The following is a 26619-nucleotide window of genomic DNA, read 5'->3' as shown; positions in this document are numbered from 1 at the left end:
TAATATAATTTGATTTTAAAATTTTAAAATTAGTATATATAACTTTTTAATTTAGTCCTTTTAAATTTTTTGAATATATTAAACATATTTTAGAATAAGATTTGAAGACAAATTTCAATTCAAATATGATCAGAAAACATAATTTAGCAAACTCATACAAATTAACAACGTGTTAAAAGGATTATATCCTTTTATTTCTAAAATTTAAGAGCAAAATGTATTAAAGTCTGTAACAAAAATGAATTTTAATCTTGCATCCAAATTAAAGAATATTAAAAAATTTGCAGCAATTTAATATAAAAATATTTATTAAAATATAAAAAAAGTTTATTTAAAAATTATAAAACAGGTTATTAGCAAAATATTTATTCTTTTTTATTTTATTAGAAGATAAAATTGTGAAATAAAATATGACACTAAATATTGTTAAAAAATATATTCCTTTCTATATAATGGAATAAATATATTCAAAAGCAAAAATATAAATAAAATAATATATAATAATTTAAAGTAATAAAACTTTACCGATAAAGTAATAATATTTTATTCTCTTCTATTTTAAGTGTCCCACTCAATACACATTCACAACTTTCTCTCTATAAACCATGATCTTGTTCAGCTTCCTCATTTCAGTGACTTCCTTTTATAAAACCTGGGGCACAAATGCAAAATAGGAGAAAGCTTGTGGAGAGGAAATACAAGCCTTCTACAGATTCACTTTGGATAGATTCAATTAGTACTTTTTGCATAATAATATTTAGCCTATGAGTGTCAATTGCTTGATTTTTTTTTCTTGATATATTATTCATGACATAATATTGTTATTACCATTAGCTTTTCTCTCACCATTATTTAAAAATGAATATGAATGGTGTTTTTATTTGTTTGCATATTTGTTTACAACTGATAAATGTATTAGGAGTGCTTAAACATATGTGACTTTGTTGCTGTTTCATTTCCATTTAATGAATTAATTTTTAAATCTCATAATCTCGTACCTCATGCTTAATGCTTTGGTTTAAAAATGAATCATCTATTCTTGCATAGATATACACTTATGATTTTATTTATAGTAAAAGGTTGTTTGTTTCTTATTAAAATATGTACACTTATGGTTATGATTTTACAAGAAGAGTTTTTTTTTTTTTCTAATTAAAATTTGACATAGATTCTTTAATATAATTAGTTTATAATACCTCTATAATAAAGAGTAATTTAGATAAATGTATTACAATGCGTATATTTTTTTATATTTAATGTTTATTAATTAATATATTTATGTAAATCTAAATACAATAAAAATAAAATATAGTTTATTTTGATGTCTCTTTTATACAACATAAATCATATTAATTTAAATAAATTTTAGATATATACATAGGTATAAACATGTTACCTTTTTTACCTAATATTTAAAACCTATTTTATTGAATAAGTATAGTGTATGGCGGAGTAGTCTTGGCCACATCAACATTAGTCTCTAGGATGATATAATACAGAACACAATCGAGCACTTTAAGTGTCTGCATCTAAATATGTCTAGTCTGCATAGTGTGTGATTACCACTAGACGCCTAGCCTATTATCTAGTGACCTAGTTGACTACTTGGTAGCCTAATCGACTACCTGATAGCCATTAGTGCAGAAAAGCTGTTTAACGCTGGTTAATTTGGGCTTTTAACGTCACTTACACAACAGTCGTCTATAAGGGTGACGTTCATGGGATTTCGGAAATCCTCTTAACCGACGTCAATATAAACGTTGGTTAACGACATACACCGACGTCCATATAGACGTCTACTTATACCCAGACCGACGTCTAATTTCTCTATATAGACGTCCACCTATGCATAAAACCGACGTTTACATGAATATATAGAGGTTTAAAATGACACTAACCGACGTCTATGTTCCTTATAGAAGTCGGACCTGACACTAACCGACGTCTAACAAAGGCATTGTGTTTTAGTGCAGTTTTGATCCAGACTTTCGGTAGCATAGGGCAACACTCTCCTCTCGCTAGTTTCCCCACAAAAAAAGCTTGCGTCTTTTGATTCTTCTATGACATTTCAACCCAAAACCGAACCTTGGTCCATGACTACTTCCCATTATTCAACCGCAAAACAAAAAAATTACGGTGACACGGGAACTAGACAAGGACCCAAGTTCCATTTTGGGTCGAGAAGCCATAGAAAACTCAAAAGATCGCCACTCTTCTTGTGAGGAAACCAGCAAAGGGAGAATGTTGTACTATGTTACCCAAATAGAGGATCAAAACTGCACTAAAACACAACACAAAGAAAGCAAATTCTAATCAGTTCAACCACAAGATAATAGATGAAAGACTAAATAAAGTTTAAACTGTGAGCATAAAAAAAAAACCACGCACCTGGGAAGCAAGAGAGAAAAAGGAGAGGAGGAAGATGAGAAACAACAATAGAATGCCGAAAAGAGAGAAAAAGAAGAGGTGTGGCAAGAGAAAAAGGAGAAGAGGAAGACAATCAATATCAGAAACTGAATGCCGCGAAGAGTTGCGGTGTATTTAAAATGGAATTGGGCGTCGGTTATTCTCCAGAAACCGACGTCTATAGACGTCGATTTTCGTATTAATGTGACGTCCAAATGAACATTTAAAACTGACTTTTTGAATACCCATTAAACGTCGGTTTCTGTCAAGGGGAACCGACGTCTAGGAAGCTGAACCGATTGACATTTGATATCCTGTCAGGGATGTTCACGACTGTTGGTATGGGCCACCGACGTCTATAATAACATACACGTCGGGGCCCTAACTAGCCAATGTCTCATGCCCTCAAGTTTTGTAAACATAATCATTACAGGTATTATAGACGTCGCGTAGCCCGAAACGCCGATGTCAAAATTGAAGATTTTTTGTCTTTCCCACCTTCTAGACATGCTTTAGACGTCGAATTTGGACTACGTGACGTCTAAGCGCCTGAGAATTAGGTGAAAAGCATTAAATGCAGCCCAGTAGACGTCGGGGTGCTGCAGTACTGACGTCTTGAATTTAGTACATGTCTGTTTTTGGATAAAACTGCAGTCTAGTTTACCAGGCTATTTACGATAATGCCACCGTCCGCTCCTATACGTCGAATTACACGCAAACCGACGTCTTATGGGTGACGTTAAACATCGTTTTTGCACTAGTGAGCCTAGCTGACTACCTGGCGACCTAGTCGACTACTTGTTGGCCTACCAAAACTAATTGCATATTAATTATTCTATAACTTAACAAAATATGATCAAACACTGAATCAAATAAGATAAATGGGCCACTCGGCCTAAGCAGAGGTCCATCCAGGCGAGGGCCCACAAACATAAAAAATTATATTATAAATAACATAGTCGTTGAGGTATTTTATTTAAGTTCTCATTAATTACACTTAATATACTTTGTTGATGTTTGAGGCTGACTTAGGTGCCAAGATGTCTTCTATAAAGCACAACCATAATTCACTTTACGGAGGATGAGTACTGAGCAGGACGACGACAAACACTTTGGAGAGCAAAGATTGAAGTTTGTGGAGTTAAAGTTTTTGCAAGGTACTTCTTCGACTTGTAAGAACAATTGGCATCACCATGGGGCTGAGTATTATTTGATGAAGATATTAGTTTAGTGAAGAAAGCAAGCATTATAGTGTCCACAATCAGTAGAGTGATTAGAGAGAAGGAAGCAGAACCCTCCTTAACATATAACCACTATCTTGGAAGCTCAGACAAAGATGCAATAGGAATTTGCTAAGTTTAAAAAAATAAGTGTTGAAGAGATAAATGCATTGAGAGAGGAGAATGTATGACTAAAAATAAGGGTCGAGGTCGAAGTCACAATTGACAAGGAAAAGGAAAAGGAGGTTGTAGACAACGCAGTCTTAATATAGAAAACTCCTTGCACTGTCCCAGCCCAAAGAAATGAAGTTAAGAGTGAGTACAACTCTATTCCCAAGTTGAACCGCTCCTTAGTAGTAGGAGGGAACAACCAATATCACTTTTTAGATGGCATCACTAACACCTCCCCTCCTAAGCAATGAAAGGGTCTGACTTTAGACTGGTGTGATCATAGCTCTGACCCAGACAAATATGTTGTTGTCTACATAATTCAAGTTAGTTTGTACTCAACTATCGATGCAATCATGTGCAAAGCTTTCACTACTGCACTCAAAGGGGCAACCTTGGGATGGTTCACCAGCCTCCCCTATTATTCCATCTTTCACCACCTAATTCGCCACGAGCCATCATCACCATGTCACCTCTCTCGCGCTCTTCAAAATTAGGCAATAGAAGTGATAAAAGACTACCTCTTGAACATATATGTGAAAAATGTGATGAAGAGCATCTTCAATTCAAAGGATCTATGAAAAGATCAAAGATTAAAACACGTCTCCTTGAATCTTATAATATTCTATAAATGAAAGAACTTAAAGAACTTGAAGATCATGAATACAATTGAAGAATAATTTAGGGAAATAAATAAATTATAATTTGATTTTAATTTCATAAAATGTTAAATTCGTTGGGCGAGCTAATTTGTGTTTGATGGGTGAGTTGGCGTAGTTAGGCGAAAGTCTACGTTTGTAATTTTTGCTTTTTGTTAATTTTATGTGTTTTTGACTTTGGGATTTACTTTAGGGTTTCTAGGTTTTCTTAATCTTATGTGCCTATATATAAAGGTACCAAAAGCTTATCTATACACTTTTTGAGTCATATTATATGCATTTGCATTCTTTGAAAGAGGATTTTCTTGGTTCATAGATTAAAATTGTGATTCTTATAAAATATTAACACCTTTGTGGTGAATCTTCAATTGACTTATCAATCAGCTAGATTGTGGCCTTCCCATCCCTATCTTATTCTACATTTTTCTCTTATTTTTTTTTTTGTGTCTCTTGAGGATTCAAATTAAAAAACGATCATACTCTTTCCTTGACAAGATTGTATCAAGAATGATGAATCCCTAAGAACCTTCATTAAGAGGATAAGCAATGTGGCTTTAAAGATCAGAAACCTAAATTCTAAAATGGTTCTCCACTACATGATCACGTCCTTGAGGCTGAGTCATTTTGTGAATGATCTATGCATAAGGTTGACTATAAGCATTAATGAGTTGAGGTATATAGCTACGAAGTTTATGCACCTGGAGGAAGTAGAGTACCGCAATAAGATAAGAATGGATTATGTCATCCGAGAAAAAAAGGCACTCAACGAGACTTGAGTCAAAAAGGTGATTCTCGACAAAGAGAGCTTAGGCCAGCTAGGTTCTCACGATGTACCCCACTCAATGCTCCTAAGTCTCGAGTGTTGGAGGAACTACTATAGGAGGACCTCATCCCGCCCTCTAGGAAGTCCCAAAACCATCCAAATGCCAACATGACCAAGTATTACAGGTACCATCACAACGATGGCCATATAGCATATGAGTGTGCAACCCTCAAGGACACAATCAAAGAGTTGGTTCGCCTTGACTCTTAAAGTGTTTTGTAAGGTGCGACGATGAAGGCCTGAAAGAAACATCTAAGGGTAGTACATTCAGTGAACACGGTATCATGGAACAATCAGCGTAAAAGGATGTGGTCCATCATGTTCACAAATGCGGATTTCCAAGGAATAGACTTAAACCAAGACGACCCTATGGTGATAACGTTGGAGGCAGAGAACATCATTATCAAAAAGATTGTAGTTGACCAAGGTAGCTTAATAAATATACTTTACTAGAGAGGGTGTCTGCTAGAGGTTACATTAACCTCCAAACGACCTTTGGCAAAGGAAACCTCACCAATACCATAACATACCAGTATTTGGTTATTGACGCCAACACATCATATAATGCTTTGTTAGGCTGCCCATCGTTGAACTTATTGGTTGTCGTGGTTTCCACCTCACATATTGCTGTGAAGTTCTCATCCTCATCTAGGGATGTTATCATGGTCTACGATGACCAAAAGACGGTTAGGGAGCTTTACATTGCAAGCTTGGGACTCCCGGCTTGGGACTTCATCATTTACATGGCTTAGACTTAAACAAGGTAAACATTATCTGTCTAAGAAGAGACAAAACCAAAAAGAAGTGTTTACTTGACTAAATGATACCACGAGCCTTTGAAAAGCACCCAAATATGAAAAATTGATCAGCCTTTGAAAAGGCAACACTCTTGCTCTTCAAGAAATCACAAGTAGTTGATCACCACGATCACTTCTATTTCTTGGAGCTTGTTCTCTCTTTCTGTAAGATTACACTTTCTACAAAAGATATCACTAATGTTAGAATAAAAAAAGTTTTTACAAAATTCGAATTCGCGTCAATTTATAGAATAACACATCACAAATGCATTTTAATCGACTAAGCTACTAGTGTAATCGAATATAACAACTAATTGAATGCAAAATTAATGCAGTCGACTATCATTTAATGCTTGGTCAACATATTTAAAAATATGACCATTAGATAGTTATGTCAAACATTAACAAAATTTCAAAACAATAACAGACTTAGTCGAATACAACACACATGATGTGATCATAGAGAGGGTAAGTAATGAAGAGAATAAAAGGATGACAAGAAGCATGGGTAAAGGAAATCAATTTACTTCTTGTCTTCTTTATACATTTGTACAAAAAAAGTAGAATAGGTTTCATAGGCATGTATTTGCCTCTTTGATTTCTTTCCGTTAGTTCTAGTGAACAAAATGCTTATAAACCCTTCTTCTCCTTTAAGAACAAGCAATGTGGGACTCTCCATGGCTTGGTCGTAAAAGAAAAGAAGAGGAAGTGGGCATCCTAGACTTGTAGTGCAAGATAGCATAGCTAGCTTTTATGTTTTGAACTATAGGAGAGCTAGATGGCTTACAAACCCTCTGGGATGGAGAGAATTAAGCAATGTGGGACTCCAAAGCTCCTAGAGGACATGTAACAGCTGCCGGGTGGCCTTGAGGCTTACATGTCCCAAATCTCTTAAATATGTTATCCAAACTCACTCCAAGGGCTATATAAGAAGGCTTAGGGGTCTCCTTTGTACTTACCTTTGAATCAATTGAATTCTTGAGTTGAATTGCAAATTTGCATTCCTCTTTTGAGATAGTGTTCTATCTCTTTAGTCCCTTCTGGGCAGACCTTATCTTGCGCAAAGCGAGTGGCGGCCCTTCTTTGGCACTTATCTTGGAGCCTTCTTCAAGTGGCGTGTCTTCAAGTCATAAGTTTCCTTTTCTCTACTCTTTTCAACTTTTATTTTCTTCTCATTCTCTTGTATGTCATTTAGTCTATTCTCTCTAGGTATGCACTTCCCTATCAACACATGCAAATCGACTATGTAACAGTGTTAATCATAGTTTTGAAAAACTCTCTTTGAAAAATCTCACAGCACACTTGAAAATAGTTTGTGTAAAGACAAGATTTTTAATCGACTCATCCCATAATGAAATTGACTTAAAACTATTGTTTTGCCAAACAATTGAAGTTCAACATAAGTGCTTGTGGTTTTCCTTTTCCAAAAACATATGTCATGCATTCACAGATAAAATCACATATGTAACACACTGTAATGCAATGGACAACAAAATCATGTTCTCATATATGCTCAAACAGATTCAACACATTGATCATAAGCATATAATACGTAAACACAAAACATATAACAGATACACATGTGTTATTAATTATGTGTTGTCATCATCAAAAACTCAGATATTACTGAGATTGTGGGTTCAGCTAAACCTGTGCTCCCCCTATCAACAATCTCAACATTCCAAATAACAAAGAAGACCATAAAATCGTGCCATGAATGATCAACACATAACAAGCATAGATCAAAGGAGAAAATCCCTAACAATTAATGAAAGAAGCATATAATAATTCAGAACAAATTCAAATACATGAAAGTTTAAACGTTACATCTTCCCCAACAACAAATGATTTTAGTTCTCCATTGTCATGGAGAACCTAGGTGTACAATGGAAGAATCAATGAAAGAAAACCCTAGAAAGAGAAGAGGAGAGCTCCTGCATCCCCAATCTGTCTCCAAAGGGGCAAAAAATGTGTTTATGTACTTAAGCCATCAAGTGATACCAACCTTAAGGCGAGCAAGTCCTTAAATAGATCAAAAATTGGCTCATAAGTCAAATACGCCAGCGCTCAGTGCCCTCACTTAGGGTAAATGAGTGTCCTTGCGAGTGGCGTTGAGCGCCCTAAAAGGGGAAAATAGGCGCTCTACGACACATCTGGCTGGTGTTCAACGCCCCTCAGGGGGCTAGCGGGCGCTGGTCCGTGAACATCACCATTGAGGGCCCCTGAAGGGGGCAAGCAAGCCTCCTGCGTGACCTATTGGCGCTGAGGGCCCAGGAAAAGGGCAACTAGGCGCCATACGCCTTCTTCAACCTTTTTTTTTTGTGCTTTTGTTGTCCCTCTTGGGTTCCGACTCTTTGATGCTTTTACTCCTTTTCAAAAATCATTCTAATAACCTACAAAATTAAGGGAATTAGTGATAAAACTCATCAATTATAACCTCAATTGTCTTTATTCACAAAATAAACTAAAAACAAGAGTTCAAGCAAGTTTCTAAGTCAAGTAGAGTTAATTCAATATCAAGATTACATCACTGATAACGGTAAATTCAATCGTTATCAGTTCTTATTCTCTTCATTTAAACTTCAAGAGGTCGAATAATCAGGCCATGTATAAAGCCATTGTTAAGACAAAATCATCTATGCACCTAAATACTTTCATGTTTTGAAGTTTAACCAAATAACATTAAATGGAATTATAATATGAAAATATCATACGAAGAAAACATAAGACTTTGAACCTCAATCCCCAAAACAAAACTTTAGGAAAACACTCAGGATTTTAGGAAATAGGAAAAAAACTAAGTCAAAATGATTGTTAAGTCAGAAACGTCTAAGAGAGTTTATGCTAAATGCGTAAAGCTTATCATACCTAAAGGGTATTCATTTTAACTCTCGAGAAAATGAAACACTTTCAAGAGGATGTCGTTGATGCAACACTCTAAAAGACTAAAACTTGAAACATCAAAGAAAACATAAACAACGCTAAACATTGTTTATCTAAAAAGGAAAAAATCATAAGAAGTAGTTACTCTGTCTAAACGATATCATGAGCTAAAATATTACTTCGTCCAGCAATGAAGTCTTTACTTAACACTTGATATCTTTTGATGGAAGAAGGCTCCAAGGAGATGACCGTAGGCGTGATGCGGATGCCTCGAAGCTTCTCCAACAAACAGAAAACGCAGCGGAAAGGTTGATAGCTCTAGATCGAAGAGCTGACTCGAAGAAAACCCTAAGTAATGGATAAACCCTAAATCAAACGATAGAAACCCTAATCGGTCATAAAGAAACCCTAAAATGGTGCGAGACTCAAAACGAACCGATTAATTGGTTCAAAACAACGATTGAGCGGTGAATAATGAATAACGATCAGTGGAAAGGCTTTTAATCGGAAGAAAATGGAAAACAATCGGTGGAAGATGGTGGAAAACCTAGGAACAGAGGTACTAGGGTTTAGGAACACAAAGTTGGAAGAGGAAGGTGTGGATATGTGAGGAGAAATAGATTTTACCGGTGAAAATGGGAACCAATGGTGGATCTATGTTTGGCGGACAAGAGGAGATGACGAGCTCGAGAGAGGAAATGTCTCTCGACGAAGATGACGCTGAGAGTGAATCTGAGGAATGAATGGAATGTCTGAAGCGCTGAAGCTTCTGACGCGTGCTGAAGAAGGAAATGGAGACGTGGCTGATGATGTGTGGCGTAGCGTAGAGTAATGGTTGACGCAAATGAGAGAGAAACACAGTGGAAATTAATGGAGAAATGAAAAATAGGAAGTGTGCTTTGGAAGGAGGCTAGAGGTCTTTGGACTCTCTAGCCAATGACTTTCAAGAGAGAATATTTTTCTGATTTAGAAAATTTTGTTCTCATTATTCTCAAAAGTCCAAAATACAAGTGAGGAGCTGGGTATTTATAGTAACCCATGCTCCTTGCAGGCTAAAATACGCGTACAATAAAATGTAAAAATACGAACATGAGGACTACATCAAGCAAGATTCCATCATCTTTAGAAGAAAAGCTTAAATGTCAAATGTTACCTCAACGGTAGGAAATCAAAAAGCACTTTATTATTCTTGGCAAGCATTACATGACATTAAATGCTCAATGTTCAAAAACAAAACAAGTGATAAGAAAAAACATGTCATAATCTACTCTATTATTTGCAGATGAGCTACTTTACACGTAGAGCTGTCAAAATGGGCCACAACCCACGGGCCAACCTGGCCCACCACGGGTTCGGGCTGGGTTGGGTTTGAAAAAATTGTATTTTTTTTTATATGGGTCAGATTTCAACCCAACTCATTTAAACCTGGCTCATCCGAGTTTAACCCGTGGTGGGACGGGTTGGCCCACCAACCCACCTACCTAATTTTATTTTAGGTTAAAATACCTTTTTAGTCCCCAAGTTGGGGTGGGAATTTTCATTTTGTCCCCGGTTTCAGAAATGATTCTATTTGGTCCCCATGTTTCCAATTTTGAGTGCAATTGATCCCTTCCGTTAAGTATATGGTAACGGCGATAAGAGTTAAGTGACTGTGCATGGTACGTGGCAGCTACTGTTGTCGTGGCAGTCAAGGGCAGCATATGTGTTTTAAATTTGGGCAAATTACATATATGTATTTTTTTTAATTAGGGCAAACAAAAGAGGCAAATTACATATGTGTTTTAATTAGGGCTGAGATTGGGAAATTAGGGCTTTTGCAGTGGAGTTCTGTTTGAGTGTTTGGAAGCAACGAGGTGGTGGAAGCATTGACGTTGAAGACGAATTTTGGTTCTCCGTTCGGGAAGGTGATTTCTGAGCGAAAAGGTTGGAGACATTGGTCATCCACGTAGAGGTTCTCTTTCTTCGAAGCGAACAAGTTGAAGGTGATGTTTTTTTTGGACTTTTTCTGATGTAGTTGCTTTCCCCCATGGATCTTGTCTTCTTGTCCCCTTCATATGTTCTGTTGTGGTCCCTTTTACTGTGTTGTGGTACCTTTATTCTGTTGTGGTCCCAAGTTGCAAATGTAGTGGTCCCAGGGTACTTGTTTACTGTTGATTTTTTTGTGTTGTGTGTAGTGGTTTTGGTTCGAAATTAGTGCGTAGTGTTTGTTGTCTTTTGTAAGGTTGAACCTGCGGCTGTTATTTAAGCTCTATTTCATGCTTCTTTATTACTTAAGCTGTTGTAGGTGAAATAGTTATTGCGTGGCACAAAGTCTGACTTTTGTATGCCTACACGTGTTAGTAACGTGTCATATATACAATTAATTTGTCATATTGTATGCATGTGAAGTCTGACACTGAGTTTTATATAGGGTTATAAATAGTTGATAAGTACAGATTATGGAAAACTGTGGTGTTGAGGTGGTGTTTCACCATGGGGGGAAGTTTCTGAATGATGGATCATTCGGATATCGTGGAGGGGACACAAGTACTTTAATGATAGACATAGACAGATGGAGCTATTTTGAAATGTTGGCCATACTTAAGGAGATGGGATATAGAAATGTTAAGGAAATGTGGTATTCCATGGGTGGTCGTGTTTTAGAGGATAGGATCGAATTGATAACTGATGACAAGGGAGCAATGCATGTGGTGAACATTGCATTATTGAATGGTAAAGCTCATGTGTTTGTGGTCCACAAAGTGTCTGAACCTGAATATCTTCTGGAATTGGAATATAATGTTGGTGAAGGTGAAGGTAAAGTTATAGAGGGTGAAGGTAATGTTATAGAAGAGGATCAATTGCACTCAAAATTGGAAACATGGGGACCAAATAGAATCATTTCTGAAACCGGGGACAAAATGAAAATTCCCACCCCAACTTGGGGACTAAAAAGGTATTTTAACCTTTATTTTATTAAAATTTAATTTTAATTTTACAAAAAATATTTATTATTTTTTTTTTGCTTAAAAAAATTATTTAAGCTCCCTATTTTCAAAATTAATTAAACACCCATGTTGGAAGTGACATTTGGGAGTGAATTTTATTTAGATTTGAATTATAGAGAGTTAGTAACTTTTTTTATTAAAAAAATTGTAATTAAGTGAGCCATTGAGCCAACCTGTTTACCCACCAACCCGTGGTGGGTCAAGCTTGGTTCAAACTTTTTTGACTCGCTAATAAATGAGTCGGGTTGGGTTGACTCATTAAGTGATCAACCCGTGGTGGTCCAGGCCAGGTCGGGCCGGGTGGCCCGTTTTGATAGCATTATTTAGACGCATCCACAAGCTTCAAATTAAAATAACAGAAGTGAACGTCAGAGACAAAAGAGATATTCACATAATGTTCTTCACTTGAAACGATACCTAAAACATAGTAACACCAACTTTAAGAAAACTATTGAAGAAACATGCTGCTATGACAAGTTGACTTTAACCAACGATTGTTATACACGAAGAAAGGGAAAACATAAGAATCAAGACCATGAGCTTAGTCTAACAGACACTTATTTGAAAAGTCTTTAAATAGAAGATCTTTCAAATGAAGAACCAAGAGGATATCATACAACGTAATATTCATCGTTGAGAAGCGTTCAGAAAAAAAGCACAGAAAGAGTTGAAGAAAAAAAAAAAGAATTTTTAATAGAAAAAGAGAAGAAGAGAAAAGAAGAAAGGCAATACTCTCGAGCTTCATTGTAAAAATGCTTACTAATTGTAAGAAAGAAAGAGAAAAAAGAGAAACATGTGCGAGTGTTTAGACTGCATTGTATTGTATTCACATCTTTCTACGAGAGTAATAGTATGAATAACTTATAAGTAATCTTTGATTTCAATTCTAAATGAAATTAAAACACTTGTTGAGCTCAATTGAGTTAAGGAAATTTAGGCAAGGTTGCTTAGTATCAAGAATGGTGCAAATACTCATCAAGTCTAGGGTAATAGGAGCTTATTCGCTGACTGAGGAGACTGGGAATGGTGAGAATACTCTTCTAGTCTAGGGTAAAAGAAGGTTATTCGCTGATTGTGGAGACTAGAAGTGATGTGAATACTCAATTGTGATCTTGTTGCAGATTATAGTGGAACCCTCTACGAAGGATACTGGACATAGCTCAGTTAGAGTGAACCATTATCAAAATATTTGTATAATTTTCTCTTCTTTTGTCTAAAAAGCTCCTCTTATAAAACATGTGTCTGTGTTTTTATTTCTAAATACAACAACCATCCAAGGTAAACGATTATTCCTCAACATAGGAAGTTCTTACAAACTCTGTAGTGTACATTGATAACGGTTGAAATTAATGTTATTTGTGATTCAATTTTGATACTAAATGCACCCTTTTTGACTTAGAAACTTGCTTCAACTCATGTTTTTGCTTTAGTTTCGTAAATAGGTGAGTAGAGGTTATACTTAATGATTTTACCACCAAATTCCCTTAATTTTGTAGGTTGTTGGTATGTTTTGGAAGAGGAGCAAAAGAATCAAGGAGTCGGAGCTCAAAAAGCGAACAAAACAACAAAAAAAGAGTTTCGGGAACACTGCCGCTGGGCTACTGCTGAGCGGTGAAACCCAAAAAAAGTGTCGTAGCATGCCTAGGTGCCCTTTTAGGGGCGCTGAGCACCAATACTCGTTGTTTCATGACTGAACACCCTAAGTGGGGGCGCTGAGCGCCGACGATGAGGGCTTGGACATGGTTTCCGTTATTTTTATGATATATTTAACACCTAGATGCCATAAGGAGTCTATGTTTTGATGCCTTGAGCACATAAACATGTTTTTCACCCCTTGTGGGGGTAGATTTGGGGATAATAGAGCTCTTCTCTTCTCTTTCTAGGGTTTTTCTATCTCTTCCATTCCATTGTATGTTATGAAACAGGTTGGCTTCATTTTACACCAAGAGGGGGGTGAATTGGTGTTAATTCAAAATTAAAATCTTTTTGCAATCTTGGTATGAAAAATTCAAAGCTTTTGATCTTTCCTTGAAATGCAAGTTATTGAAAATTTAATGCAGCGGAAAAACATAGTTGACTGCCTAACAGATATAGTCGACTAGAAAATAAAGAGTGTAGGGATGAGAAAATTCAAACATTGTGTGTTATACTGGTTCGGCCAACAATGCCTACGTCTAGTGTCATTCCAACCTAGGAAGCAAATGCACTATAATGGTTGCGGTTTTTACAACAAGGAATTTATAGAAGCACCACGCAAAAATATAAATCTCCTCTCTAACCCAAAACCAAATATAGTTGCACACACAAAACTAGAATTGCAGCAAGAATCCCCTCTTCTGCAATCTGCACCCACGTCGAATAATCCTCAACGTGTCACCAGCACTCTTCACAGGATGCCAAGCCTATCCCAACAGACTTCACACGTTGCCAAGCCTATCATAGCAGACTTCACAGGTTGCCAAGCCTTCAGTCAAAAACAACAGTCTTCACAGGATGCCAAGCCTATCAAGATCAAACTAGAAGCACCTTTTTTGTTCAGATATTGATCAAACAGTGAGAACAATGACTTCTCCTTCTGAATCTCTCTCAAGCAAGACCACCACCGTCTTCTTGGAGAATTCTTGGAGCTTCTGACGAATTCAATGTAAAACAGGAAAATGAAAATGTCAGATCACAAAAGTGTTAGAACAATTCGCGTTCTGTCTATTTATAGCTTTCTGTTTCATCAGATTGATTCATAGTCGAATAGCCTACTAATACAGTCGACTGTATTAAAACAGTTATAACAGAAAGTCAACATAAAGGCTCCTCAGTCAACGAAATCAAGACACATGTATTACAGTTGACCAGGTCATACAGTTTTAACTAACTTTATAAAATATAGTCGTTGGAGCTTGTAGGCTTATCAAAATTTCAAACAGAACAGTAACACAATCGAATATGCAATTCACAATGTCGACTGACACATGAAAAATCACTTTGAAATTCTTTTCAACTCAAAAACTCACGCAACACTTGTTCACAAAATTTGTACAAAGATTTTAGCATAGTCGAATCCATTAAGAGTGTATTCGACTGGACTAGAACTTTGTCACAACAATTATAAGTTCAAAAGGTGCTTGTGATCTTTTCTTTCAGAAATGTGTAATGATCAAAAACATTTTATCTCACATTTCAATACAAGCATGTTCCACAAATATAACACTCGATCAAACATAGGAACATACAATGTAATTCAATCAAAACATGTTCAGCGGATATGACAAACATTACATAATAAGAACATGTAATACTTGAACATATATACTGTTATTAAGCACTGAGTTGTTATCATCAAAAGAAAAGTTTGATATAGAGTTTGTGCTGTCAACAATCTCAACATTGTACACCTATTTCACCATGTCAATGGTGAACTAAATTCTATTTGTTGTTGGGGAAAAATGTAATCATTTGAAACTCTCAAGTATTTCAATTGATTCTTATATACAAATGCTTTTTTCATTAATTGTTAAGGTTTTTCCTCTATTCTCTATGCATTGATTTGTTTAACTCATTCATAGCATGAGAGTTGATTTTGTTGACATAGACACATACGGCGGGAATCTAGATCTAGGGAATCTCTCCAAGGGAAAAATATCCTAGACATAGGGATAGAACGCTTGGTTTCCTTAAGCTTTTGTGTGTATGTAATGCAGAATTAATTGCTAGGGAGACAAGACATTGTAAACTAGTAATTAAGGATAGGCTTTATTCACCGAGACATCTGGTTTTAAGTAAATTAGAAAGTGGCATTAACATTAATGAAGAAGACGAATTCGTATTTGCATGAGACTGGATAGGAGAAATTGAAACCCCAACAACATATTCATTCCAAATTCTACAATTCATTCACCTTTGCATTATCTTGTCAATTGATCAAAATTGCATTCATATTTACTTTTATTTGCATTCTAAATCAATTGAATTCATTCTTCAAGTGTTAATTAATAAAGGTATCACATAAATGTTTAGGCCGTGAGTATCTTGGGAAACGATACTTAGTCTTACCATGTTTAATACTTGGTACGATTCAGTACACTTGCCGATTCATTAACAAGTTTTTTGCGTCGTTGTTGGGGATCAAAAATTTTGTTTATCAAGTTTTTGGCGCCGTTGATGGGGACTTATGGTATAATTATTCTATTTGTGTGATTCTTAACCGGTTAGACTTTATCTTTCTTAAAAAAAATAGAAGAAAAGAGAAAAACATTTTACTGTTTTTTATTTTCGTTTAATTGTGTGCTCTAATGCAATGTTCTTTAGTGTATGCAGGACAAAATTCGTACTAGGAGCACAAGATCATCAGGACCTCTCCTTTTAGGTTTGGTAGTAGAGAAGATTGCTAATAGTAGATGAAGAAGACGAATAATGAAGAAGGCAAATAAGAAAGGAGAATTGGTTCCCCAACACCCTGATGTGAAAAGTGATGAACCCAAATCTGGCACACTAGTGAAATTCGAGAATAGGTTATGGGTTATCAAGACTATCAAGGCAAATAGATTTCTTGAGATTAAGGCTCCTTATTCTAGAAGAGTGAATTTGGTGACAATAAAATTTCCGTGATTTTGTTGGTGTCGTGAAGGAAGGAAAAACGCCAACATAAAAAATCTGGATTGGGCTTAATGGTGTCAAGCTAATGACATTAAACAAGCGCTTACTGGGAGGCAACCCAGTTTCTGATTTGTTTCTTTTTTATTGATTATTTTTGTGGTTTGGATTTGCTTTTTGCTTTGGAGTAATGACAACATCTACTGATGGATGATGGACAACATCTAATAAGGGATGTTAGGAGGACTCAGATGACGACATCTACTGATGGATGTTGCTATGATGAGGATGATGAATGATAACATCTATTGATGGATGTTATGTAATTAAGCATCTATTGATGGATGTCGATGAAGATGAGAAAGATTGGCGTCTACCGATGGATGCTATGTGATTAGACATCTACTGATGGATGTTACTGACAGCATTTACTGATGAATGCTAGTAGGTTAAAGCATCTACTGATGGATGCTATGATGATGAAAATTCAGATAACAGTATCTATTGATGGATGTTATTATAGAAGAGGTTGACGATGAGAGATAACATCTACTGACGGATGCTATGATATCAGGATTTGTTTTATTTTTATGCTTGTTTGAATTCTGTTTATTTTGTTTTTGTTAAGCTATGTACTTGGTTGAAAGAATAGCTCTGGAATGGTTGATGAATTGTTTTGTGATGAGTAATATTGTCTTGTGTTGCTCTATGGTTTTGAAATGCATGATTGAGTTAATGATTGAATTAGCTATTAAGCACAAAAAGTGGTTGCTCATAGTTGTTTAAAAGAGATGCATGGTTTCAATTGTGATTGATATGCTTGGCAAGATGTATATTAAATTATGGAACTTGAGTTAGCCTGTGAGAGGTTGGGCTCTAGAGTTTTATTGTGTTGATTGCTATTGTTTTGGAGTCATAATTGATTTTTTCTGAGTTTTTCTATTGAACTATTTGCTTGCATGTGTCATATGATCAAGGCCATATATTCTTCTCCCATATAAGTCAATGCAATTTTTGAACCGAATAAAAGAACAATGATTGTTCTATCCTTTGAACCTTAAGCTTAAACATGTGAAAAACCCTTTTGAAATCTTTACCTTGAGTTGAGTTGAGAATATTTGTATGGTATGGAGAAAGGTTCAAGTTTGGGGTTGTTGGGAAATTTGAAAAAGAATTGTGAAAATAAAAAGAAAAAGAGAATTGAGCTAAGTGTTGAATGAAATTGAAAAAGAAAAGGAAAAGAAAAGAGAATAAGATAAAGAAGGAAGAACTCAATGAATGAAAAGTTGGGATTAAGTTGAGAATGGTTTCTCAAAATAAAAGGAGAAAGAGAGGTTGTTGTTAAATGATGAAACTATGAATTGTTACTCTCTTAACTCAAGGATTTTGTTGCCTAGAAAAACCAATTTTCTTCTTAGCCCAGCCACATTACGAGCCTTAAAAAGTCCTTGTGATGATAACTTGCTTGTGAGTGTGTTTGATATTGGTTAAATGAAAGGAAAAGTTGATTTATGTGACATTGTGATAGTAGAGTGAAAGAGACACCAACACCTCACTATACACCTTTGAGCTTGAGTGAAACAATTTCTTTGGTGAGGAATGGTTCCATGCATTACAGTTGGAAATTCTTCTTGGTTGTTGATCACTAATAAGGTTTTTGCATCTGTTGTATGTTCTTTGATTGTGTGAGCACCATAATTTAAGCTTAATTGGCTAAGACATCAATATTTCTTGACTGATCTTTCTATGATGATCATACATGAGTGATTTACTTGTCTTAGAGAAAAATGCTTTTTGATGTGCTAGATCGTTGTAGAATATCTATTTTATGTAATCCAAGTTAAATTTTGCTTGAGGACAAGCAAAGTTTCAAGTTTGGGTTGTGATAACGGTTGAAATTACCATTATCTATGATTCAATTTTGATACTAAATGCACCCTTTTTGACTTAGAAACTTGCTTCAACTCATGTTTTTGGTTTAGTTTTGTAAATAAGTGAATAAAGGTTATACTTAATGATTTTATCACTAAATTCCCTTAATTTTGTAGGTTATTGGTATGTTTTGGAAGAGGAGCTAAAGAATCAAGAAGTCAGAGCTCAAAAAGCGAACAAAACAACAAAAAAAAGGCTTAATACCTATTTTGGTCCTTCGAAGGAGGGGTTTTGTTCAAAATCGTCCTACCCTTTTTAAAATGTAACATTTAGTCCCACTTTTTGAAAAAACAGTATAAATTAGTCCTTTTGGCTAACTCCGTTAAAAATTTAACGTCACATTTGCCTCCCTGGACTAAGGTTGATGAGGTGTCACTTTTAATTGATTTCGTGGTAGTGTTCTGATTTTTTGACGTGGCCCAAGGTAAAATTAAAATGTTATTAAATTTTCTGATTAAAAAATTAGGGTTAGGTTATAAAAAATTGGGATTAGGTTAAAAAGAAATTGGGGAGGCACCTGATACAAATCCTGCCTAAAATGCACAATCTTCTCTTCAAGCCTAACAATTTCCTCTTCCAAAACCGCCACTTCAGCCAGAAGAGCTAGTATCTATAGTTTTGAACATCAAATTTCAACACTCAAAGCCAATTTTCTTTCTCTGCTTGAGGCTTTTTCCAGTTTTATTTGCAATTCTCGAGCTTCCCTGCATCATCTACCTTCTCATTCAATGCAAAACAAGTCAGAATCCACCAAAGAAGAAAAAAAAGACAAGAAAAAATATCAAATTAAATCCAGAAAGCTAAAAAAGCTGAAAAAATGGACTTTTGAATGAATAACCAATCATGGATTATGAAACAGTTTTCTTCCTTTTCTTTTAACGCACCCTCTTTTAACACAATTAACTGATCTATGTCATGTTTTTGTCTCACCGACATAGATGTACCCTTCTCTGACTTCTGAATTTTGGCAAACTTCAATTACTTTTTTTTGCGCTATTGAAATCCGAGCTTTCCTAGTCCCGACCCTTCTGTTCATGTTCTCAACCTATGCTAAAAATCTGAAGCTACCACTCATACCCACTAGTAAATTTCATAGCCAAATTCATTGAAATTGTTCTCAATTGCTCCGGGTGATTAAAGATCAAACCTTTTCTTTTTTATCTTGGCATTAAGAGAACCAGCTCAGTGATCCAGAATGATACTGAAACACCATCAGAGAAGAAGAAGCAAACTCTTCAATTCACCACTTCACAATGAACATGGTGAACACAGAATCACAAACAGTCAAATACTATACATGGTCTGCAGAAGAAAAAGATGGATGGTAGTGGAGAAGAGTGTTCCACCCTTCCTCCTAACAAACCCTAACCCCAATTTCTTTATAACCTAACCCCAATTTTTCAATCTTAAAATATAATAAAATTTTAATTTTACTTTGGGCCACGTCAAAAAACCAGAACACTGCCACAAAATCAATTAAAAATGACACCTCATCAACCTTAGTCCAGGAAGGCACATCTGACGTTAAATTTTTAACGGAGTTAGCCAAAAGGACTAACTTATACTGTTTTTTCAAAAAGTGGGACTAAATGTTACATTTTAAAAAAGGTAGGACGATTTTGAACAAAACTCCTCTTTCGAGGGACCAAAATAGGTATTAAGCCCAAAAAAAAAGAGTTTTGGGAATGTTGTTGCTGGGTTGCCACTAGGCTGCAGCTGGGTTGCTGTTGGGCTAACGTTGAGCGGTGGAACCCAGAAAAAGTAGCATTGAGCGCCATTCCAGGGGTGTTGAGTGCCAGACTTCAAGTGCCGCAGCATGCATGGGCGCCCTTTTAGGGGCACTAAGCACCAATACTCGCTGTTTCACGCCCGGGCACCCTATGTTGGGGCGCTAAGCACTAACGACGTGGGCTTGAACCTGTTTTATGTTATTTTTGATGATCTATTTAAGACCCAGACACCCTAGAGAGTGTATGTCTTGATGGCTTGAGCATAGAAAACGTTTTTCACCCCTTGGAGGGCAGATTTGGGGATGTGAGAGCTCTTCTCTTCTCTTTCTAGGGTTTTTCTATCTCTTCCATTCCATTGTACACCTAGTCTCTTGTATTTGAATTGATTCTTGTTATTTACAAATGCTTCTTTCATTATTCTAGGGTTTTTCTAGGGTTTTTCCTCTATACTCTATGCATTGCTTTGTTTAACTCATTCATGGCATGATTATTGTTTTTTGTGACATTGACACATACGGAGGAAACTAGATCTGGGGAATTTCTCCCAAGGGAACTATTGCCTAGACATAGGGATAGAACGCTTGGTTATCTTAAGCTTTTGTGCGTATGTAATGCAGAATTAATAGCTAGGGAGACAAGATATTGTAAACTAGTTATTAAGGATAGGCTTTCTTCGCCGAGAGATCGAGTTTTAAGTAATTTATAAAGTGATATTGACATTAATGAAGAAGAAGAATTCGTTTATGCATGAGAGTGATTAGGTGAAATCTAAATCCCAACAACATACTCATCTCATATTATCAACTTCATCCATTCATTCTAGTGTTTAGCCTCAATTGATCAAATTGCATTCATGTGTATTTTTCTGCCATTGCATTCAAACACCAACAATTTGTTTTCAGTCTTAGTTGGTTAAGCAAAAGCACAACTGTTTACTGTCGTGAGTCTCTTGGGAAACGATACTTGGTCTTAGTATTTTATATTACTTGATATGATTCGGTACACTTCTCGATATCTTAACATACATTCTGAATAGCACGTCAGAATCAATTATCTTTTATAGTCGCTCATCAAGTCAAGCATTTTAGAATTTTTAAGAAAAACTCAAAACTCGACAAAGTGCTATATTGCGAAAAGAATTTTTCCGAAAACTCTATTCAACCCCCTTTCTAGTGTTTTTCAGGTACTTGAGAAAATAGTCTTAAAGAATGGAAAACGAAGGATACGCCGCCAACTGACCTCTCCTATTTAAGGGTGAAAAGTTCAACTACTAGAATGAAAAAATGATTTCATTCTTAGAATCATGTCTCATTAACATGTGGGATGTTGGGTTGCACGACAACTACATTCTTGTAGATGATGACGGAGAGCCACTCTCAAAAAGCAAGTAGACTGACGAGCAGAAGTAGAAATACTTGTTAAATTCCAAAGCTCGTAAATCTCTGATGTGTGCTCTCTTTGAAGAAGAATATAGAAAGGTTCACGCTTCCCAAGGTCCTAAAGTGATGTGGGACACCTGGTCGTCACCTTTGAATGATCAAATGAAGTCAACAGAAGCAAGTTGAGCCTACTGACCAGACAGTATGAGCTATTTTTTATGCTTGAAAACAAAAACATTCAGATCATGTTCAGCAGATTCCAAATGATCCTTAATGAGCTGAAATCCATGGGAAAGTCATATGATAACTTTAATCATATTGATAAGATCCTACAAAGTCTTCCCAGACAATGAGGACCTCAGGTCACAACTCTAAGAACATAAACAAATGTACACAGAATGAGTCTAAGAGAGCTAGTAGGGGCATTAAAGGTTCATGAGTTCAAAATTCTAAAGATGGTTCTGTCAAGAAGGAGAAAAGTATCATGCTCAAAGCTATTAAGAAGATGCCCACCAAAGCTCTCAGAACAGGTGAATCCTTTGAGGTGTCAAACGATGAACAAGACTTCATGAACGAAAATGATGAAGAAAAGCTTTCATTCATTTCAGGAAAGCTTCAATCAATGTGGAGGAAAAGAAAAGACACAATGTTCAAGAGCAGACGTTTCAGATCTAACTTTAAGAACAATATGTAAGATAGACGACCAGAAGATACAACTGTCTGTTTCGAGTGCAATAAAAATCTGGACATTTCAAATCAGAATGTCCCGATATTGAAAAAATGAAGAAAAAGTCATATAGACCCAGATATGAAAAGAAAAAGATGTTGATGAGAACTTGGGAAGACCTGGACACATTTGTTAAGAGTACATCAGATGACTCTGATGATGAGGTAAACTTTTCTGACTTACACTCAATTAGAAAAGCATACTATGAACTGTTATCATATTCATCCAAACTGTCTAGTACACATAGAAATTTATGTAATCAACAAACATAACTCCTCGCACAAAGGAATAATTTAAAAGAGGAAGTAACTACATCTTGGGATAATGTGAAGACACTACATCAAAAGGTTAGTAATCTTAGGATAGAGTTGAGTGTCTTAGAACAGGATAAGGAATAAACTAGGTTACAAAATAAGATGCTTGTTGAAGATATAACAGTAGCCAAGAATGTAAAGCAAGTATAATCCCTTAGGCATGAAAATGATTCTCTTAGAACACTTGAGGGGAATGCTAGGTTAGATCTTTTATTAAGATAAAGTAAGCATCATTCTAACAAACATGATCTAAGTTATAGAAAGCCACACACAAAACACAATAATAAATATAACCATATTAGGTTTACTAGGTCAAAGAATATTACATTACCTTCTGAAAAGAAGAAAATGTATGTGTCTAACAAGCCAGGACCCAACTTGTTATGCGTACCTAAGAGTCAAATAATTCATTTTGCAAGCATGTTTAATGACTGAAAGAAAAGCTCTATCATGGTACCTGGACAATGGCTGCTCACGTCAGATAACGGGAGAAAAATGTATATTCCTAAACCTAAGAGACAAGAAAGGAGGATCAGTCACATTTGGAGGAAACCAAAAAGGAAAAATCATAGGATTTGGAAAGATAGGTACAAATCTTTCCCCCTTCATTGATAATGTTTTTTTAGTAGATGCCCTTAAACATAATCTGCTTAACATAAGTCAATTGTGTGATTGTGGATATAATATTGTTTTTTATAAAGGCAACCGTAGGGTATTATATAATAATAACTCCTTAGTAACTACAACTAACAGACAAAGTAACTTGTACAAAATAAACCTAGACGAATTTCACTCTCAAAGTGTCTCATGTTCGGTATCTATGAAAGATGAGGCAATAACATGGCATAATAATTCTACACACGCAAGCTTGAGATTAATCTCAAAATTTCAACTCCATAATCTCGTTAAAGGACTTCCAAAAGTATCATTCAACGATACAATCTTTTGTAATGCTTTCATGAAGGCCAAACAGGTCAAAGAATCTATTAAAAGTAAGAACATGGTTTCAACTAAATGACCTCTTGAGCTATTTCATATAGATTTATTTGGACCTACAAGAGCTAAGTCTATGAGTAGTAAATGCTATGAGTTAGTAGTAGTATATGATTTCTCTAAGTGGACTTGGGTTCTATTCATAACTTATAAGGATAAGGGTTTTAACGCTTTTTGCAAACTCTGTAAAAGGATAGAGACTGAAAAAAATTTTAAAATTATGTCTATCCGTAGTGACCATGGAGGAGAATTTGAAAATGAGCTTTTCAAAAACTTTTGTGAAAACTATGACATTAGGTACAACGTTTCAACTCCAAGGACTCCGCAACAAAATGGATTTGTTGAGAGGAAAAATAGATCTTTGCAAGAGATGAACAAAACTATGTTAAATGCTTTTAACTCTTCGAAATACTTATGGGCAGAAGTAGTTAACACTGCCTTCTACATTCAAAACAGAGTTTAGATTAGGTCAATCCTCAACAAAACACCTTATCAATTATGGAAGGACAAAAGACAAAATATTTCTTATTTTTATCCTTTTGGTTGCCAATGCTTTATGCTAAAAACTAAAGATAATCTGGGAAAGTTTGACTCCAGAAGTGATGAAAGGATCATGCTTGGCTACTCAAAAACATCAAGAGCGTTTAGAGTCTACAACTCTAGAACCTTGAAAGTTGAGGAAGCCTTTCATGTGAAATTTAACCACGAGCCTGACCGAAATAAGTTAGATCTTGACAACTCCTTCTCTAAAATGTAGGTAAACGACATTCTATCTAAGGAGGCAAATGCATTAAAGGAACCAAACTGTCAAATCAAGAATCATCATGAAGATCCACTCAACGATACTAGTGAAGAAAGAAGGGAACCAAACAACCTACATCGTCTCATCATCAAGGATAATCCTTCAGAGAAAATCATTGGAAATCTAGAATAGCACGTAAGAACAAGATCGTATCACAAGCCTCTTACCTCTACTCTCATCTCTCAGATTGAGCCGCTAAATGTCAATCAAGTTCTAGAAGACAATTCTTGGATTGAAGCTATGAAAGAAGAACTTGATCAATTTAAGAAGAATGAGGTGTGGGAACTCGTTGAGTTACCCCATGGAAAGCATGTAGTCGGAGCTATACGGTTCTATCGAAATAAGCTATATGACGAAGGGAATGTCATCAGAAACAAAGCAAGACTAGTTGCGAAAGACTACTCTCAACAAGAAGGAATTGACTACACAGAAACCTATGCTCCAATAGCAAGGTTGAATGTTGTTTGCATTCTTCTATCATTCGCGGCATTCAAAGGAATGAAGTTATATCAAATGGACGTTAAGAGTGCATTCTTAAAGGACAACACTAAGGAAGAAGTGTATGTGGAACAACCTTCAGGCTTTGAGTGCCATACGAATCCCAGACACGTCTTCAGACTTAACAAAGCACTATATGGTTTAATGCAAGCCCCTAGAGCTTGGTACATACAGTTAAGTCTCTTCCTTACAAAGAATGGTTTCATGATCATTAAGATATATGTTGATGACATTATTTTTGGTGCTACTAATGGAAAATTATGCCAAAACTTCTCGATCATGGTGCAAGAAGAGTTCAAGATGAGTATGATGGGTGAGTTAAAGTTCTTTCTCAGACTATAAATCAAGCAAGAAGACGAAGTGATCTACATCCATCAAACACAATATATCAAGGAGATACTCAAAAAATTTAAAATGGATGACGCTAAGGAGACTGAAACTCCAATGCATCTAATAACTAGCTTAGGTCAATAAAGTGGACGACACTCTTTATCATCAAATGGTTGCTTCACTGCTGTATATCACCACGTCTAGACCTAACACAATGTTCAATGTTCGTCTCTGTGCGAGATTTCAATCAAATCCCAGAGAAACCCATCTTAGTGTTGTTAAACACATATTTAGTTATCTAAAATGAACAACATCTCTTGGACTCTGCTACAAAGGGAGTTAGAGCTTCAATCTTAAAGGATATTGTCATGTTGATTTTGTTGGAGATAAGGTTGAACGAAAAAACACAAGTGAAAGTTGTCACTTCATTGCAAGAAATCTAGTATCATGGTTGAGGAAGAAACAAAATACAATTGCGCTGTCAACAACTGAAGATGAATATATGTTTGCTACACACTACTGCTGACAAACTCTTACGGATTAAAAATCGGTTAGAAGACTACAACAACCTTGAAGGTAAGATTCCTATCTATTGTGATAATAATGTTTCCATTAGTTTATGTAAAAATCCTACATTGCATTCATGCGTAAAGCATGTTGAGGTCAAATATCCCTTCATACGTGATCATGTTAATAAGGGTATTGTGGACTTAAAATATGTAAGCATAAAAGATGAGCTTGCTAACATCTTCACTAAGCCATTAATTGAAGATGGACTTCATCGTCTAATCACCCTTATAAGTATGAGAAACATTGAATGAACTTGATTCAACATGTTGAGTGTATTCATATAGCATCTAGTGAGTCAAACGTCTAGGACACATAGTCAATATGACGTCATTATTTGCATTGTCTAAGACAAAACGTCTATTAGACATTTGTACTCATGCATTAGGTTGTGTCTAAGTACTGAGCCCATCTCTAGAAGTTATCTAGGAAACCTCAACTTCTCTCTCTCTCATCTGCCAAATATGTTCTGCGTGTTAATTAAGCCATTACTCCTAACATCAATCCTCTCTCTTCCCTTTTCCTCGAAACGAAAAAACCTCTTATTCTGCCACTCTTCTCATTCTTATTCATTGTTAACTAACACTTATTTCCAAATCTTCTCGGTATTCAAGAGAAGCAAAATCTCTTTTCCAAATTTCTCCGTACTAACTGCATTATATGGACAAGACTAATTAGTTGCCCATGACTAACTTTTCTTTCTATTTAACTCGGCTTCACTCTTCGCATTCTCAACACACTCTCTCAAAACCCTAATTCTCTTTCTCTCTTGCCTTCATATTTGTCGCAACCGAAATCGCGACGGGACGACGATCCA

This window comes from Vigna radiata, chromosome 7 (assembly GCF_000741045.1).
Source record: "Vigna radiata var. radiata cultivar VC1973A chromosome 7, Vradiata_ver6, whole genome shotgun sequence".
Taxonomy (NCBI): domain Eukaryota; kingdom Viridiplantae; phylum Streptophyta; class Magnoliopsida; order Fabales; family Fabaceae; genus Vigna; species Vigna radiata.
This window is presented reverse-complemented; position numbering follows the sequence as displayed.